Below are 15,825 nucleotides of genomic sequence, written 5' to 3'. Positions count from 1 at the left end.
TAGATTTTTCCCTAGATTTGGCAGCCCCAATCTGGGCTGGGCCGAATGTGGGCTGAATGTGGGCTAACTTCCGTTACATGAGTGCCTGGCAATAGCTCAGTAGTAACTGCTGATCGGCGGAGAGATCCGACTGTGCGTCACCGGTCGGTTGCTAGACGTAGGTGGGTATGGGTTGATACTCAACCACGGGGAGCTGGTCGACGTCCCCGCACAGCCTCTGTCCCAGGGGACACTTTAACGTTTTTGGTCCAGTAGTGCCATGGCCACCGTCCATTGCCGTAAACAAGTGTCTGAGTGGCAGCTCATTCGCGTTAGGTAAGCATATCAGCCACTGGAAGTTTTTATTCTCAATGTCCCTCTTACTTCGACTATTGCGCCGTTTCTCCAGCCTGCAGTGTTCACATTGGCTCCATCCGCTAGAACACCTTGCAGAGTGTCTTTAGATTCTGTTTCTCGAATGCGGTCAGTCACATTTCTCGCTACAGTCTTGCTGGTGCCAGAGTCGCGGGTGCTGTGGTCGATATATGTGCAGCCAGGCTCTGCCTCGTATATGTACTGGATGGTCTTCCCGTTTAGTGTTTTTAGGTTGAATAATTTCACCACCTTCGACGGTTTCCTCTATCACTTGTGATGTCTCGTTTACCATAAAAACCCACATACGTAGCTTTCCATTGAGCTGCTCCTTCAGTATTTTTTCTCTCTCTCTCTCTCTAGGTGTCTGTACACTATTATTAACCCGGCAGTTGCTGGGGTATTTCGCCACCCACCGTTTGCTGGGGGGGGGGGCGTTAAACGCCCCCAGCCGATAACTCGAGAACCAATAGGCGCAGCGAAACGCACGAGGCGGCAAACGAAAGAGCGCGACGAGACGCTTCAGATGAGTACTTTAAAGTTGAATTTTGAGGTCACAGGTCGGGTCAAGGTCAGGTCAAACACCTGAAATCGGGCTTTCAGTAGCATGGACTTCAGGACTCCGCAATGGGCGCCTCTCGCCATAAACTCTGTGAAAACGGTGCACAATCCATCTTATAAGGCCTACAAGAGTGTCAGCTCCATGTAGGGGTCAGTCAAGCATAGGTCAGGGTCAAGGTCAGGTCAACCGGGTAGGCACATATCCCCGAAAATCAAAACTGATATTCGCAGCCTGTGACACATGTTTTATGGGTAATTTGGGGCGTAGAACACGATGGTGACATTCATTTTATCATATGTGTACGTGTTTGGCTCAAAAAGTTCAATTTAAGAAATTCATGTAGCATGGTCGTGAAGTAGTCACGAAAAATTGCCAAGATTCAGTTCAAGATTATGGAAAATGCGGAACGATAATCAATAATCGAAGATAGCCATTTGATTGATCAGGGTATTGGCAGTCTAATGGCGTTTACGGCATGTCTGTATGTCTATTCTGTGATTTTATATGATTTTTTGAACATATGCCGTTTTTGGTCGAAAACTCAGAAATCATGACGTCACTAAAACCTCGATATCTCAAAAATTTTCCGACCGATTTTTTTGAAACTTTGTCACAATAAACTTCAATCAATTCCCTACAGGTACCCAAAATTTGGCGCGCCTGCGGCGCGCCGTTTTTATGCTATGGCCCGGCGAAAAAAGTGGGGGCGTTTAACGCCCCCCCCCAGCAACTCGCGGGTTAATGTAGACCTCCTCACCTTGGACCTGGTAATAAGGCTCGACTGGTCCATCTCTGAAACTATTTCGACGTGTCATCAGTGCAGAACCCAGTGCGGCAGCAGCTCCGTCACTGAGCTAGTACCGGTCGCATTCTCGAGCGAAGTTTGATATGACGATTCGGCTCTGCACCGATTCGGAGCCCGGAGGACGTCGCTGTCGTACCTGATATCGTATTTTCAGCCTCGTTGACAGAGTCAGCAGGACTTGGGTGTGCAGAACCCACGCTAATATCAGCGTGATCCTGCAGCTCCTGTGCTGTGCTACCACTGGCATCAGCAGGTTTGTCCCGACCGCGAGTTTCCTAAGTGTGGAACTGCCCATACCTAAGGTCTCTGATTGGCGTAAGCTTCGCCAAGATGACGCTACTACAGGCTGTGACGTCATGGCTCACAGTCGGCCGACCAATCGCTGCACGATTATAGGCTAGCGGCGCGCGGCACTAGCGCCCCTGGTGTTATTATGGGAAGTTGAGCAATACATTGAAATCTAATACGTAGCTTGTGTTGGGAACAATTACGTATAACTAAGGCGTCAATGTCTCACAAATTAATTCGTCCATGCTCCTCAAATTTTGCAAAGTGACCTTATATTGTGCGTAATAAGGTACTACGCTTCAAACAATCAGCACACAGCACCAGCCAGGCACTGTTACAAGTAGCGAGCAGTTAAGTGGCGGCAGGTGGCGCCACCATCTCCAGCATCGGTCCAGATGGCGTCACTCACTATCCGCACTATAGATCCGCACTACCTGCTAATAAAATAATAAATAAATCCGCTAATAATCTCGCTAACAAATCTGCTAATAATAAATCCGCACTACCTGCTATTCTGTGTCCTATTTGGTGTCAAACATCATTCAACGCCGACAGGCAGTATCACCAGCCGTAATACTGAAGACATTTACTCAATGCTGAAGCGAAACGCAGTGCACAAACCACACCGTCAAAACTCAAGCACCTCGTAGGAGATATGCTTCCAAGGTGGGCGAATGCACGAACGACAAATGAAATAACACCGGTTATATATTCACGTAGAACAAGTTGCTTTTTCCCTAACTAGGGAACTCGCTAAAATTAAGACTGGCTAAATATTTACGCAGGATAACTGGCTCCGCCTCTTCGCCAACTTAAGGACCCGCCAATCCATGCACCTAGCCGCCAGCGCCAACTGATGACGTCACTCGAACGGGCGACGGTATGAATAGTTCCACACTTAGGAAACTCGCGTCCCGACCTGCTGATCGTTGTCTCCTTCTAGCTATGGCTCGTGTCCCTTTCACGTCTATTGCTCCAAATACCTGCTGTCTTTTTCCTCTATGGTCTCGTAAAAAATTCCATTCAGCGGGAGGCACCTTGCCTTTTTTTCTGGCACATGCAGTGAGCTTGTATTTTGTATTGGCATGGGCTACGACGGCTCGTGCAGCCGCCTGGAGGTCGGGCATGTGACGGCGAGAAGGGCACGGGGCGGCTGCCGGCTGCCTTGTGTGACGAGGAGTGATGAAAACAGCGAGCACAATGGGAGAAAATCTCCTCCCGCAAACACCGTTTATCGATGGATAAATGCTTCATAAGAATTTTACAAATGAGGACAATTTTAAATTTCTTAATGGTCTACTCGTTAAGGGGCATTAATATACTTGTACCAAGCAACCCCAGGAGGATTGCTAGCATATGGCTGCTCAGCGAAGCCACTATTATTGACTGTTTAGCAACAATGCAAGCTTACTACATATAATTAATTGTACTTTAAAAATTCCCATAAATGCATGATTATGCTTCCATTTAGTCGTAATGTAACAATAAATCACCAATCTGGCCCGGAAAACGTTTCCCAGCATACTTAAAGGGACCCTCCCACCTTAACATTAGATTTGAGTTGAGATAGCCAAAACGGGGTCCCTGGCTCACAATTACCGGTTTCGGCACTCACAACATCGAGAAATGCCTTAAATCAGAAATATTGAATTTCAAAATTGCAGCATTTTGATTCAGAGGGGCTAATGCTTAGGAATACCCCTCTGAATGTGTGACGTCAGCGCAGATGTCTAACGATTTTTAAATGTTTGACTAAAACGTTTTGTAGCACGCGGTGGTATATGCTATTTGCGCGCAACAGCTGCCGCAAACGCCGCACTTCTAAAATAAAGTCGCTAGAAACAGCGGAGATCCCAAAAAAGTAAACAAAAATAAAAGTCTAATATCTTGAAAACTGGCGAATATTTTTCGGTGAAATTTGGTAGATATTCGTTTTCGCTCTTTCTGAACCGAGCGACATCACTTTCATGCCAATTCATAAACTTTTTTGAAGGTGGGAGGGTCCCTTTAACAGAAGTTGCCGCACCACCTGGGCCTCGTTTCATAAAAGGAATTACTTACGGCGTTCCGTCAATTATGCCAGATTTGGCGTATTTGATGCCAATTCGGTTTCATAAAGCCGGAGACCGGAGTAATTCACGCCATCGAAAGTACGGAGCTTCATTTACGGCAAATGCTCGATTCAGGACCAATTTATGCCATTTGGGTTTCATAAAACGACGTAATTAACGCCAAATATTTTATCAAGCTCTTGATATCAGTGGTGTAAACTACGCACAAAAATGTTGCGTGATTTTGAATTAATGTGAAGATTCGACGCTAATTTTTAATATATTTTATAATGTTGAGCCCGGTGAGGAAGAAAGAACAGCCAAAATGAGAAAAAGAAACTGCAAATCATCTGTACCAGTCGCTTTTTGTGGCCACTATCGGAATTTTGTTTATTCGCCGCGCCGCGCCACTTTCGTAGTTAGGCACTTCTGCTTAGCTGGCTTTCTGCTGTTTTTAATATATTGTTTTAATAAAGGATTGCCATCAATATCAATTTTGTTTTTTCATACATAATTTTTAAGATTTAAATTCAACATAATTGTTTTATAAATTCTCGTAAAAAAATAAGTGTTGACATGAAATTGTAATTTGTAGGACGCTTGATAAATTACGGTAACTACGCAAATGTGCTTAGTTACGGAGGTGTAAACAATTCCAGTTGTGGCTTTGTGAAACGGATTTATTTGCGCTCCGTAGTTTGAAAGGGTGTGAATTACGGAAAGGTGTAAGTTACGGCAGAGTTTTATGAAACGAGGCCCTGGTGTTAGATACAACCCGCCGCCCCGCCCCACTATGGGAGACTGCAACGCCTGAAACGTGAGTGCAGACCTTTGCTCAACAGCAAAGCGCCCATGTAGACACTTTTCCAATCGCACTAAAAATTTGCATGTGGTGTTCTAAAGGTATGAGGCCACTTTTCCACTTGTTGTAGGCTGCACTTTCCAAAAATAGATTTTTTCGAACCACCCTACTGCCCAGACCAATGTCTCCCCCTATATCCTATCATCCTCCCGGCTCTGAAATGGTCTCATTGGACCGAAAGGGCCTACCCCCCCCCCCCCCCAAGAAAAAAAAACAGACAGGTCAGGGGTGCCAGATTATGTGTGACAGGTAGGGCCTTGGCCTACAGTTTACAAATGCAGGCTTAAGTGAAAATGGTCCTTGTTATTGCATTGGTGCAACGAGCAGAGATGTTGGCGGCACCTTTGACACCATTTACGTAACATTTAGGAAATGACATGTCTATGCAGTTGTAAATACCTGGGATCTAAGTAGGTATGCAAGTCGCTGCAATAGGTATGATTTTCTATTCTTGATAATTAAAATAAATGCAACGCATAAACACTTAACAGGTAAGGCACGCAACGATAAACACGAAGCTATTAACCAATCAGCTGTCAAGTTACAATAGCACAGATCTCCTTTCTGTAGAAAAGCAAAGACTCCCGCGCGATCCGAACACACGACAATTCAAAGACCAGCCCGACGCCATACCGCAGCGCCACGGATCCGCGGGCTGACCTGGCCCGGCCGGCTGCAGTGTAGATAGGTCGCGACCCCATGGCACCGCAGCGCCCAGTCTGCGCTTGGGTCACTTGACCAAGCCTCGGGCGAGGTAAGTCATGTGACCGGTTCGAAGTGAGGGAACCCACACAGAATCCAGTAGTGAGTGAGATACGGAGCCCCGGGGCATAACCACGTGCCTGTAGTTAGGGACTTGAACCACCAGCAGGGTCCCGAGGGCCGAAGTTTATACGCGGACAATATAAATAAAGTTTTTATAGTCTATATTACCTATAAAGTTTATATAGTTATCCTACAAAGCTGCACTTGTTTGTGGGCGAGTGGCTGCTGGCGGTGGTGGGTCTCGTGATGATGTATGATTGATGCGTTTTATAAGCAATTAAATAAATAATCAGGACACAAGAGACGGGCCAACACAGAAGTGAGAGCAGACTTTGGGTTTGTTGCTTTTCTCACTCTTTTTTTTAGCGGAATAGGGGTTGTTTTCCATTGCCGCGCAGTTCTTTCAAGCGCTGACGGATTTGTTCAGCCACAGCTTGGCTACGGGCAGGGGAGAACGAAGGTCGCGAGGTCGTTCACTGGCGCTTCGGAGAAAACAGCTGAGTGCAGTGGTTGCGTGGCGCCGGTGGTCAGCGAATCCCAGCATCTGACAGAACCAAGGAGCTGTTCGTGACCGTTTCTCTCACTCTCTCTCTAGACCAATGTCAACGGCCAGATATTTCGACCATTTTGTGAAGGCCACAGGCGCACTCGGTGGCGGCGACCCGCTCAGCCGCCTCAGTGCGAGCGGCGCGGCTGACTGCGTGCTCGGAGGCTCGCAGCTCCGCCAGCTGGCCTGCCAGCGCCACCTCCAGCTGCTCCTGCCGTCGCGCCTCCAGCTGGGCCAGCTGGTCTCGTTGGGCAGCGTTGGCGGTCTTCTGCTGATCCAGCTCGCCCAAAGCCTCCTGAAGTTGACGGCCGTCTTCTTGGATTGCCTCCTCGGCTTGCATGGCCCGCTGCTCAGCCGTGCACCGGCATGCCGAGCCTGCTTCAGAGACTCACGGTAGGATTGTCTCTGCCGCGTACGGCCAGCCTCTTCTTCGGTGCAGCTCTCCAGAAGTGCTGAGAGCGTGGCCTGGCGAGCCGCATCCTCTAGATCGGAGATGGCCGAGCGTGGAGCGGCGACGGCGGCCCGGGCGAGTTGCAGGGCGACGCCCTCGCTCTGGAACCACTCCTGAATTCCTGATAGGCGACACGATGTTCCAGCAGAATGTCCGCCGCCGCGTTGACGAGCCGAGAGGCGCCTGCGTCCCCCGTCGGCCGGTCGGGGCAAGGCTATAGAACTCCAGGTAAGGACACCAGCCGTTTGACCTTGATCGCCGCCGGCCGGCCGATGACGTCATTGGAGGCAAGCCGGCTCGGCGGACACACAAGGCGAATGCATAACGGAGGGGCGTTGGAACGTTGCGGGAGCGGGGGAGATATTTTAATGTGGTTGCATACCACCATTTTTATGTTGATTGATCTACAGACTGCATTCTTTTAAACCTCGATGCATCCTAGGCCTGGATGGTGCGTACATTCGTGGAACGATCACCCCGTCCGACGTCCGTGGTCGAAGATGTCATAGTATTAAAGACACTAAGACGGGTGCAATGACGGCGATCCGATCCCGTCTCTGGCGAATCTAGAAGGGTCGTAAGGACCCAGGCCGAATCTGACCGTCTATTTTTAGGGAAACGGGGTGGGTGAATTGACAACCGATGGCTTAAGAGATGATAAGGGATCCTGTCGTCGATTGTTGTTTGACAGACAACACATGTTGTACTGGGCGTATGACCATCAGAGGTAATGCCTGAACGTAGGCAAGCATAATTGTTCTGTCATACTGTTTAGGAATATAAAATGGTAATGGAGATCATTGAGGATATGATCTCTACATTACGGGAAGGAATTCACTAATTACTACGGCCCATAGGGGCACCGCCGGAGCTGTTGTTTTGCCATCGGTCCCAGGCAACTCCAGGGAGCTGCAGTACCCGGCGGCTAAAGCGGCCACCTCGTCGACTCGCAGGTCCTGTGGGATTCCGTGATGCTTTAGTGCTTCACCCACAGAAGCACGGGCATAGCAGTAGGATGTGGGGCTAGGTGTCTGTCCACCTCTTCATTGGAAGAACATACAGCGCCTGGTCCCGCCGAAGCTCGGTATCGACCGTGACTTATTCACAACTGGCGGATCCAGGAAGCGGTCTTGGACACTGCGGGGGCTTACCCCAAAAAGGTTTCTCGGAATTAATTTAAAAAAACTCGGATTTCGATTCCTAGCGCACTGCTGTGCAGTGTGATTAACCAACATTTTCTCAGAAAAGTTGTGAAGTTTTCTTTTATTCTCGAAAAGCGATTTCGGGCGCTGCCAATGTGGGGAAAGACATTTGCCCCAAATGCCTTCCCCTGGATCCGCCAGTGGGTTGCCCCACTCCGAGCTTGACTAAAAACGTCTTCAAACCCCACCAGAAACCGATGGTAAGGTGAATTTAAATCCAATAACTCGTCTCTGTCTGCCCGCCTGAATATACAACACATGGTACGGCACCCGGCCCTGTCTGAGCTATGAGCCGATCGTGATATTTTCGGCTTTCCCCATCCCAAGCTCGATTAGAAACGTTCTCCTTCCCCACCCGATTGCTGATGTCAATTCAAATTCAATACCTCATCCCTGTCTGCCCGACCATAACCCATTCATTGCACACCGTTCAGCGCCCGGCCCTGCCAGAAGTATCCTAGCGCGCTGAGCAGTTGCCTCCAGCCGCGTCATCGCGAGGCCCCGCGCGGCCCATAAATTAATGCATTGCGCGAATAGCCGTGTCGCCCCCCTGGGTCGGGGTGAAAGCGGCGTTGAAGGCGGCGTCTGGCGCTTCTGACTGCGTCTTCGGAGGCGGCCAATGGGAAGCCTAGGACGAGCTCGGGTATCCATCTTGGCAGCCCTGCCTCATCGAGTAACGGAGTTACATCGAAGGGTGGAGCGGCCGGCTCCTCCTCCCCGTCGGGAACAGCGTACGCGGCGCTCATGAGTACGTGACTGCAACTGACCCTGACCTCTCCGCCCGGGTCCGTCGGTACCTGGACGGGCGGTCAGGCGCCCGGGGCACGGTCACGTGACCTAATGAGCGTTTGATTGGCTCTCGCGGGCGGAACGGCCAAGGGGAGGGGAATCGCGGAGTGGGGCGTCAAAGGGAGAGTGTGCTAAGTAGGTACTGATATTTGTTACTGCGTTGCATTTGCGAACCTCCATATAGTGAAGGCCGAAAATGTCACGATCGGCTCAAAGCTCCGACAGGGCCGGGTGCCGTACCATGTGTAGTATATTTAGGCGGGCAGGCAGAGATGAGTTATTGGATTTAAATTCACCTTACCATCGGTTTCTGGTGGGGTTTAATTGTGGACGTTTTTAGTCTAGCTCGGGGTGGGGCAACCCACTGGCGGATCCAGGGGAAGGCATTTGTGGCAAATGTCTTCCCCCACAACCGGGGTAGCGCCCGGGATCGCTTTTCGAGAATAAAAGAAAACTTCACAACTTTTCTGAGGAAATGTTGGTTAATCACACTGAACAGCAGTGCGCAAGGAATCGACATAAGTTTTTTTTTTAAATTCATTCGGAGAAACCTTTTTGGGGTAAGCCCCCGCAGTGTCCAAGACCGCTTCCTGGATCCGCCAGTTGTGAATCAGTCACGGTCGATACCGAGCTTCGGCGGGACCAGGCGCTGCATACCTACGTTGTACCTACAATGAAGGGTGGACAGCTAGAGACACCTAACCCCACATCCTACTGCTATACCCGTGCTTCTGTGGGTGAAGCACTGAAGCATCACGGAATCCCACAGGACCTGTGAGTCGACGAGGTGGCCGCTTTGGCCGCCGGGTACTGCAGCTCCCTGGAGAATTGCCTGGGACCGATGGTAAAACAACAGTTCTGGCGGTGCCCCTATGGGCCGTAGTAATTAATGAATTCCCGTTATGTAGCCTCGTAGAGATCATATCCTCAATGATCTCCATTACGATTTTACAGTGTTGCCGCTATGGTACGATTGTACCAGATCTGGTATGTACATTTCAACACTTTCTGGTACGCTGGTACACTGAGGCCCAAATCTGGTACATTTCACGGTTTCGCGGAAGCATTTCTTTTTTACGTTAAATTTATATATTTCTGCCTCCAAAAATCAGTCAGAATCAATATTAAAACGAATATGTTGTAACAGGAAGACCACTTAAATAAGCATCTTCCTAAGCATATTCCTAAAATTCGTTTTTTTTCAAAACCGGTTTGAATCCAAGTACATGATTTTTTGACTATTGTGATGTTTCGAATATGATGTGTATTGTGTAACTGTATTAGACATCTTCTGTTGTATCATGCCATTATGCCAATATGCTTTGTCCCTATATGATGGGATGTTAAATAAAATTGATTGATTGATATAAGCACGCGGTTTACCTACCCAGCGAAATGACCAAAAACTGAGCTTGAGAAAATCGAACGTCGCCTTATTTTAACATGTGATTTATTCCCCATAAATTCCATGCGTACTTTTTAGAACTAAACGGCCGGAAAAAACATTGGAAAAGTGATGATGTCATGCTGTCGAACTTGCATTGCAATGTAATGTATAACCAGTAGGTACCAGAGTTCAGTGCCAGTACCTATTACTAGCATGGACAGAATTGTTTACTCCGTTGACCGTTCTGACCTCGGTAACAATGAAACTGAAATTTTCCTTATATTCGTCGACACATTAAGTCACCGTAGGAATATTAGCTGCCAGCTGCCACAAGTGACATCATCATAGTATGATAATTTTTGAAGATACAATTTGCATGTATTTACCGAGCATAATTTGAAATTGAATATTCTACCGGTAATAAATTATTGGCCAGACGCTGAAGCTGCCAAAACTAACGTGAGAGCTTCGATAATGAACTTGGAGCCAAACCGGTGTTTAAAAAAACGAACTGGATCCAAACCAGTGTTGAAAAAAACGAACTATAACTATATTCCTTAGCAATATAGTAGGTATGAGAAGTTCGAATTATTTTTAGCCTGACTTACGTAACATCAATGCGGTTAAAGCAAATCATATTATGAAGTGGATACGGACAGCAGATGTCGCATATATCCAAATATGAGCACAAAACACAGGAATTGACCGGAATTGATGTAGAATCTTGCTGATCTATGACGTTCTGGTGTATTTTATACAATGGTACATAACTTGGTACATTGGCATACCCCATATGGTACGAAATAGCCTCGTTTTGGTACATTTTCACTCAGAATCTGGTACGTGTCGAAAATTCCCAACGGCAACACTGCGATTTTATATTCCTAGACAATATGACAGACCAATTATGCTTGCCTACGTTCAGGCATTACCTTTGATGGCTATACGCCCAGTGCATGTGTTGTCTGTCAAACAACAATGGGATCCCTTCTCATCATCTCTTAAACCATCGGTTGTCAATTCACCCACCCCGTTTCCCTAAAAATAGACGGTCAGATTCGGCCTGGGTCCTTACGACCCCTCTAGATTCGCCAGAGACGGGATCGGGTCGCCGTTATTGCACCCGTCTTAGTGTCTTTAGATACATAGACAGCTTCGACCACAAACATCGGACGGGGTGATGGTTCCACGCATGTACGCACCATCCAGGCCTAGGATGCATCGAGGTTTAAAAGAATGCAGTCTGTATATCAATCAACATAACAATGGAGGTATGCAGCAACATTAAAATATCTCCCCGGCTCCCGCAACGTTCCAACGCCCCTCCGTTGTGCATTCGCCTTATGTGTCCGCCGAGCCGGCTTGCCTCCAATGACGTCACCGGCCGGCCGGCCGGCAGCATTCAAGGTCAAACAGCTGGTGTCCTTACCTGGAGTTCTATAGCCTTGGAGCTGCTGGTCACAAATAGGCCGGTAAGGGCCCTTAAGAGGCCAGAAAGTATTTGTATTTATTTGTATTGTATTTATACTGGAAACTCTCCACAGGTGGCTATTACGAGCAGGGTTGCCAGACTTGGCGATATGTCGCCAATTTGGCGAATTTTGGAAGTCATCGGCGATAGAAGCACGGCGTTTGGCGATAGGCGATAAAACGTCAAATATTGGCGAATTTCACGGACGTTTATTTATACGTCCGTGGCGAATTTCCAAAGTTCGCCTCCAAATCACCTAATATTATTTTTAAAAATAAACAAAACAAAGCAAAAAACATCGTTACGAAATGTTTCGTAATCTGATTAATTTAACCTTCCAACGTTTCATATTAGGCACTCAAATATAAAATGTTCCTGATGAAAATATCTTCTGAACCACATCTCGCACGACCTTTGCTCAGGGGTGGAGATCTGTCAACATGTCAGGGGGGTCCAGGCCGGGCAGATGGAGGCGGGCTGGATGCAGTACCATTGACTTACATAGCAGTAATTCGTTTTCAGGGGGGGGGGGTCCTGACCCCCCCCCCCCCCGAGATCTCCACCTCTGCCTTTGCTATTTTATTTGGCGCTGGTTAAGGTACGCTGTTATGTAGATGAATATGAGAAACGAGATAGGTAAATCGTGAACTTGGAAACGAATGGTGAACACGGTTACACGAACGCCAACTTGCGCTGCTACGTATGCTTATACAGTGCATCCCAGGGCACTAAAGAGTCGGGTACTCCAAAGTTTTTCCTAGTATATACTAGAATTATACTATATCATCTAGAAATGCAACTAGAACTGGGAGCTTTTTACTACATACCGAAAATTATCCTAGGATATGGCTGCGCTGAAGCGCGGCGCAGCTGGTGCTCGTGTTTCAATACATTGCGCTTCATATTTATACACAAGGCGGCCTGTGGTTTCACGCGGTTCCATGGTGTTCTCCCTTCATTTAAAGACTTACAAATTGTGCTGGCTAAGTATTTAATAACTATCGTGGGCATTAAAAAATTGGCTCTTCATTATGCATGGAATTGTGTGAACAAAGGCCTTTCTGAGTAACTGTGTGCAAATTTGTAAACTGCTGTATTTGACTGGGTGGTGGGCCAGCCTCATGCTTTCTCATTCTTTCACTGTTGCGTTACAATGTGTTGAAAAGAAGTTTCAAGGAATTTTATCAATTGTGATGCATGGCGACACCTTTCGACTTAGCTGTGAGCATATTTGGTATAATCGTATCGCAAAGATTGCGTACACCGGCTTTATCTGTTTGCAATGGCAGCTTTCGTATGACATTTGTGTATTGTCTTTTCTATGTTGGTCACTACTCGTTTGTATGTATTTTTAGAGCCCTGACAGGCTGATGAAGGAAGACTGAAGTCTTCTGAAAGCTATCATTACTAAGAAATGAAGCTGGTGTTATGACTTATGAACAGTGAACAGTGTCCCAAAATTGTATTTCAGAGTGAAAAATTGTTCTTGAAAATTGGAGATGAAAGTGGAAAATTGATTTCAGTTGGATATCATTCCCCACCCAAAACTGACAAATTTTGGGACATTGGTTTTGAACAAACTTAACGATACAATATCACTGTCCCAGGCTCTAGCTGAATAACATCAACATATAACATAATACTTTGTGTAAGCATCTCGTACAACTGTGTTGCTGACTGCTGTGATAATGAAATCAAAACACATGCATCCTGCATCCATGAAAGTGGATAGTAAGTAGAAAGAAGCATTTGTTGCCACATGTTAGTGATAATTGTGCAATTTCTTGGTAATTTTAGTTTGTATGAAAACGCGTAAGATTTAGGTGATTGAAACTAATCATGAAAGATAATTTTTAGGTCAATTTTTACCTTTTCTTTTTTAATGCTGTTCTTGATATTCCACTTCACTCAAAACACACCAGTTCATAAGTTATTTCAGGGCTTTCACAATAGCCATGTCTTTGTGGTCAATCATCCTCAGAGCAGCCTGAGTCAATTCCATTCAAGACTTCCTTAGCCATATATCTCTGATCCTTTTTCAGGACAAGACATGCACTACTACATGTATGCTGTGCCTGGCTCAAGATTCCTATATGTAGCCAGGCTGCCCTACCGACACTGGCAAAATGAATGCTTCCTTGAACAAAGCTAACCAAAGGTGCCATCAACGGTCTTAATCTGAACAGGAAGGAAGCCTAGTTTTCAACATAGACAACAGCTTGTGTGAAGCTGTCACTTTCAGGGTGTGCACCACCCAGTGTTCATTTGTTAACATCAATAATGTGTGACCACGAAAGGAAACCCTTCTCAAGGTAACATCTCTCGCCTATTCTAAGATCCTGTTAACAACCCACTACCTTAATATTAACAGGTCTTTTAAATAACCATGCATTAACTATTCCTCTGATAATGCTTGTTATGTTTTCAAATAGGTTCATGTTCTTTCATTCTGATTTTTCAAAGATAAGTATCACTTGAGTTTGTTTTTATTGCAAGTGTGATGCATGTAATTTCATCTTCATGTTTTCTCAGATCGAAGATCCTGCTCGCAGCTATGCCTCATTGCCTACCATGGCCAAAACCTCTGAGGTTTACCGTAGTGTTCTCCGTCTGATTGTTATGTGTTGAGGATGAGCTGAATGTTACTGATATTGATACCTGATATCTAATTGTGGTCAATGTTTAGTGCAATACCGTGACATCTTCCAATGCCAAAGTTTATTTCCAACGAGCCAAAGCTTATTTGCATTGCAATTACGAGCGGTAGTGTGATGTGTGGAACGTGTAGTAAGTACGATTGGGAACCACTTACTCTGTAACCCAAAGTGGCATGTTTGGATATATGAGAATGTTCAATATTCATCGTCTTTAGATAATAAAAGCATTGGCATACCAGGAAGTGGATTGTTCGGTAGTCGCCTAAAATGGTATCAGAGCTGCAATTTTGACACCATCGTGTTCGTGATGCTCAGCCACGTCGTATGATATGCTTTTTGTATGGGTGAGGTCAATTTAGGATGTTGACCTCCGTCCAAGGTCAGGTCAGGTCATTACCTCATGATGAGATCAAGTTGCACGTTATTCAATTCGGCAGGTCTGAGTCTATTTGTGTCTTTTCCGACTAAGATCACTGTCAGCGCCAAAATAGATGTCTCTATATCCCCCCCCCCCCCCATCGGCTTATAATGGCCAGATCACCTGACCGACCTGACGTTAGGTGACCCTTAGGAGAAATCCGAAGTTAACGACTTTTGAGAATAAGGGAGTTTGATAAGTTCTGTAAGTTTCATCTACCTGTGATAGATCTCCTTGAATTGATGGAGTTGCTATGTTACGTTTTTTAGACCGTGCAGAGTAGAGTTACAAAGTTTTCCCTATGGGCTGCTACCGGCACCGCCCCGCCCCACAAAAATTTTCTGGGACACCGGCATGCTACCACGCCCCAAGCAAAAACACCGTCAAATTACCGGCATACTTAAAAACCTGCATTCTTAATTCTGGCTTACCCCTACTGAGATGCCACATTTTGGCAATTTCAGTTACCGCCCCACCCAGCAGCCACCCATTGTCCAACCAAAACTCCAGCAGCCTGATTTTGGCTGAGTTAGCCCCACAAATACCACAATTTTGAAACTCAACTCCAGTTTACAGCTGTTAAAATATCACCTGGAATCAAAGAGGTATTGCCTACAAAAAGCCTACACACATTCATCAAAAAAGCAAGGTCAAAAAGAACTTGAATTACTGAAATGTGTTCCTGAAGACTGCACAGTGAGCAGCAATCACATTTACCACAAGCGTTCTTATTTTCCACATTACCCTAAAATGAACTATAGCTAGTCATAAATCACAATATAAAAAAACTACAGATTAAGCCATGTTCCTAACTGAGGTAGCGAGATCAACATCTGCTTTTTCCTATCCGCCATGGCTTGCTGGCTCGTGAGTAAGATACGAATCATGTAAAAATATGTGTTAATAACTCACTTGTCCTGAGAAGTCACCAAATAATATGTATAAAAACGATATAATATCCTCTCCCATCTCAAACGCAGGAACAAACACAAGGTTATAAAGGATCGAAACATATGCGCCATAACACAGTTTTTAACCAGCTGATTAAAACACTGCAAAAAAAGTTTTAGGACTGCAAACTACTGCCTCGTGAATGATTTTTTTGATAAAAATCATCCAACACGATATTAAAATCCAATAAAATCAACACTGTGAGTGTTATTCACTACAAGAAAATCCACTTCTCTTGAGTAATTCAACCAAAAGGGCATATGAATAA

The 15,825-nt window shown here is 46.1% G+C and overlaps 1 long non-coding RNA gene across 1 annotated transcript; it reads left to right on the top strand.

Moving 5' to 3' along the window:
• Window positions 1-12,454: 12,454 nt before the first annotated feature.
• LOC122365883 lies at window positions 12,455-14,203 on the top strand. The gene is made up of 3 exons (XR_006253809.1): window positions 12,455-12,507; window positions 13,574-13,689; window positions 14,064-14,203. It is a non-coding gene; the product is annotated as an uncharacterized LOC122365883 (long non-coding RNA).
• Window positions 14,204-15,825: the final 1,622 nt, after the last annotated feature.

The sequence above is a fragment of the Amphibalanus amphitrite genome, unplaced genomic scaffold (assembly GCF_019059575.1).
Source record: "Amphibalanus amphitrite isolate SeventyFive unplaced genomic scaffold, NRLGWU_Aamphi_draft 000770F_arrow, whole genome shotgun sequence".
NCBI classification, from domain to species: Eukaryota; Metazoa; Arthropoda; class Thecostraca; order Balanomorpha; family Balanidae; genus Amphibalanus; species Amphibalanus amphitrite.
Note: the sequence above shows the minus strand (reverse complement) of the source record. Positions and strands in the feature narration are given on the sequence as shown.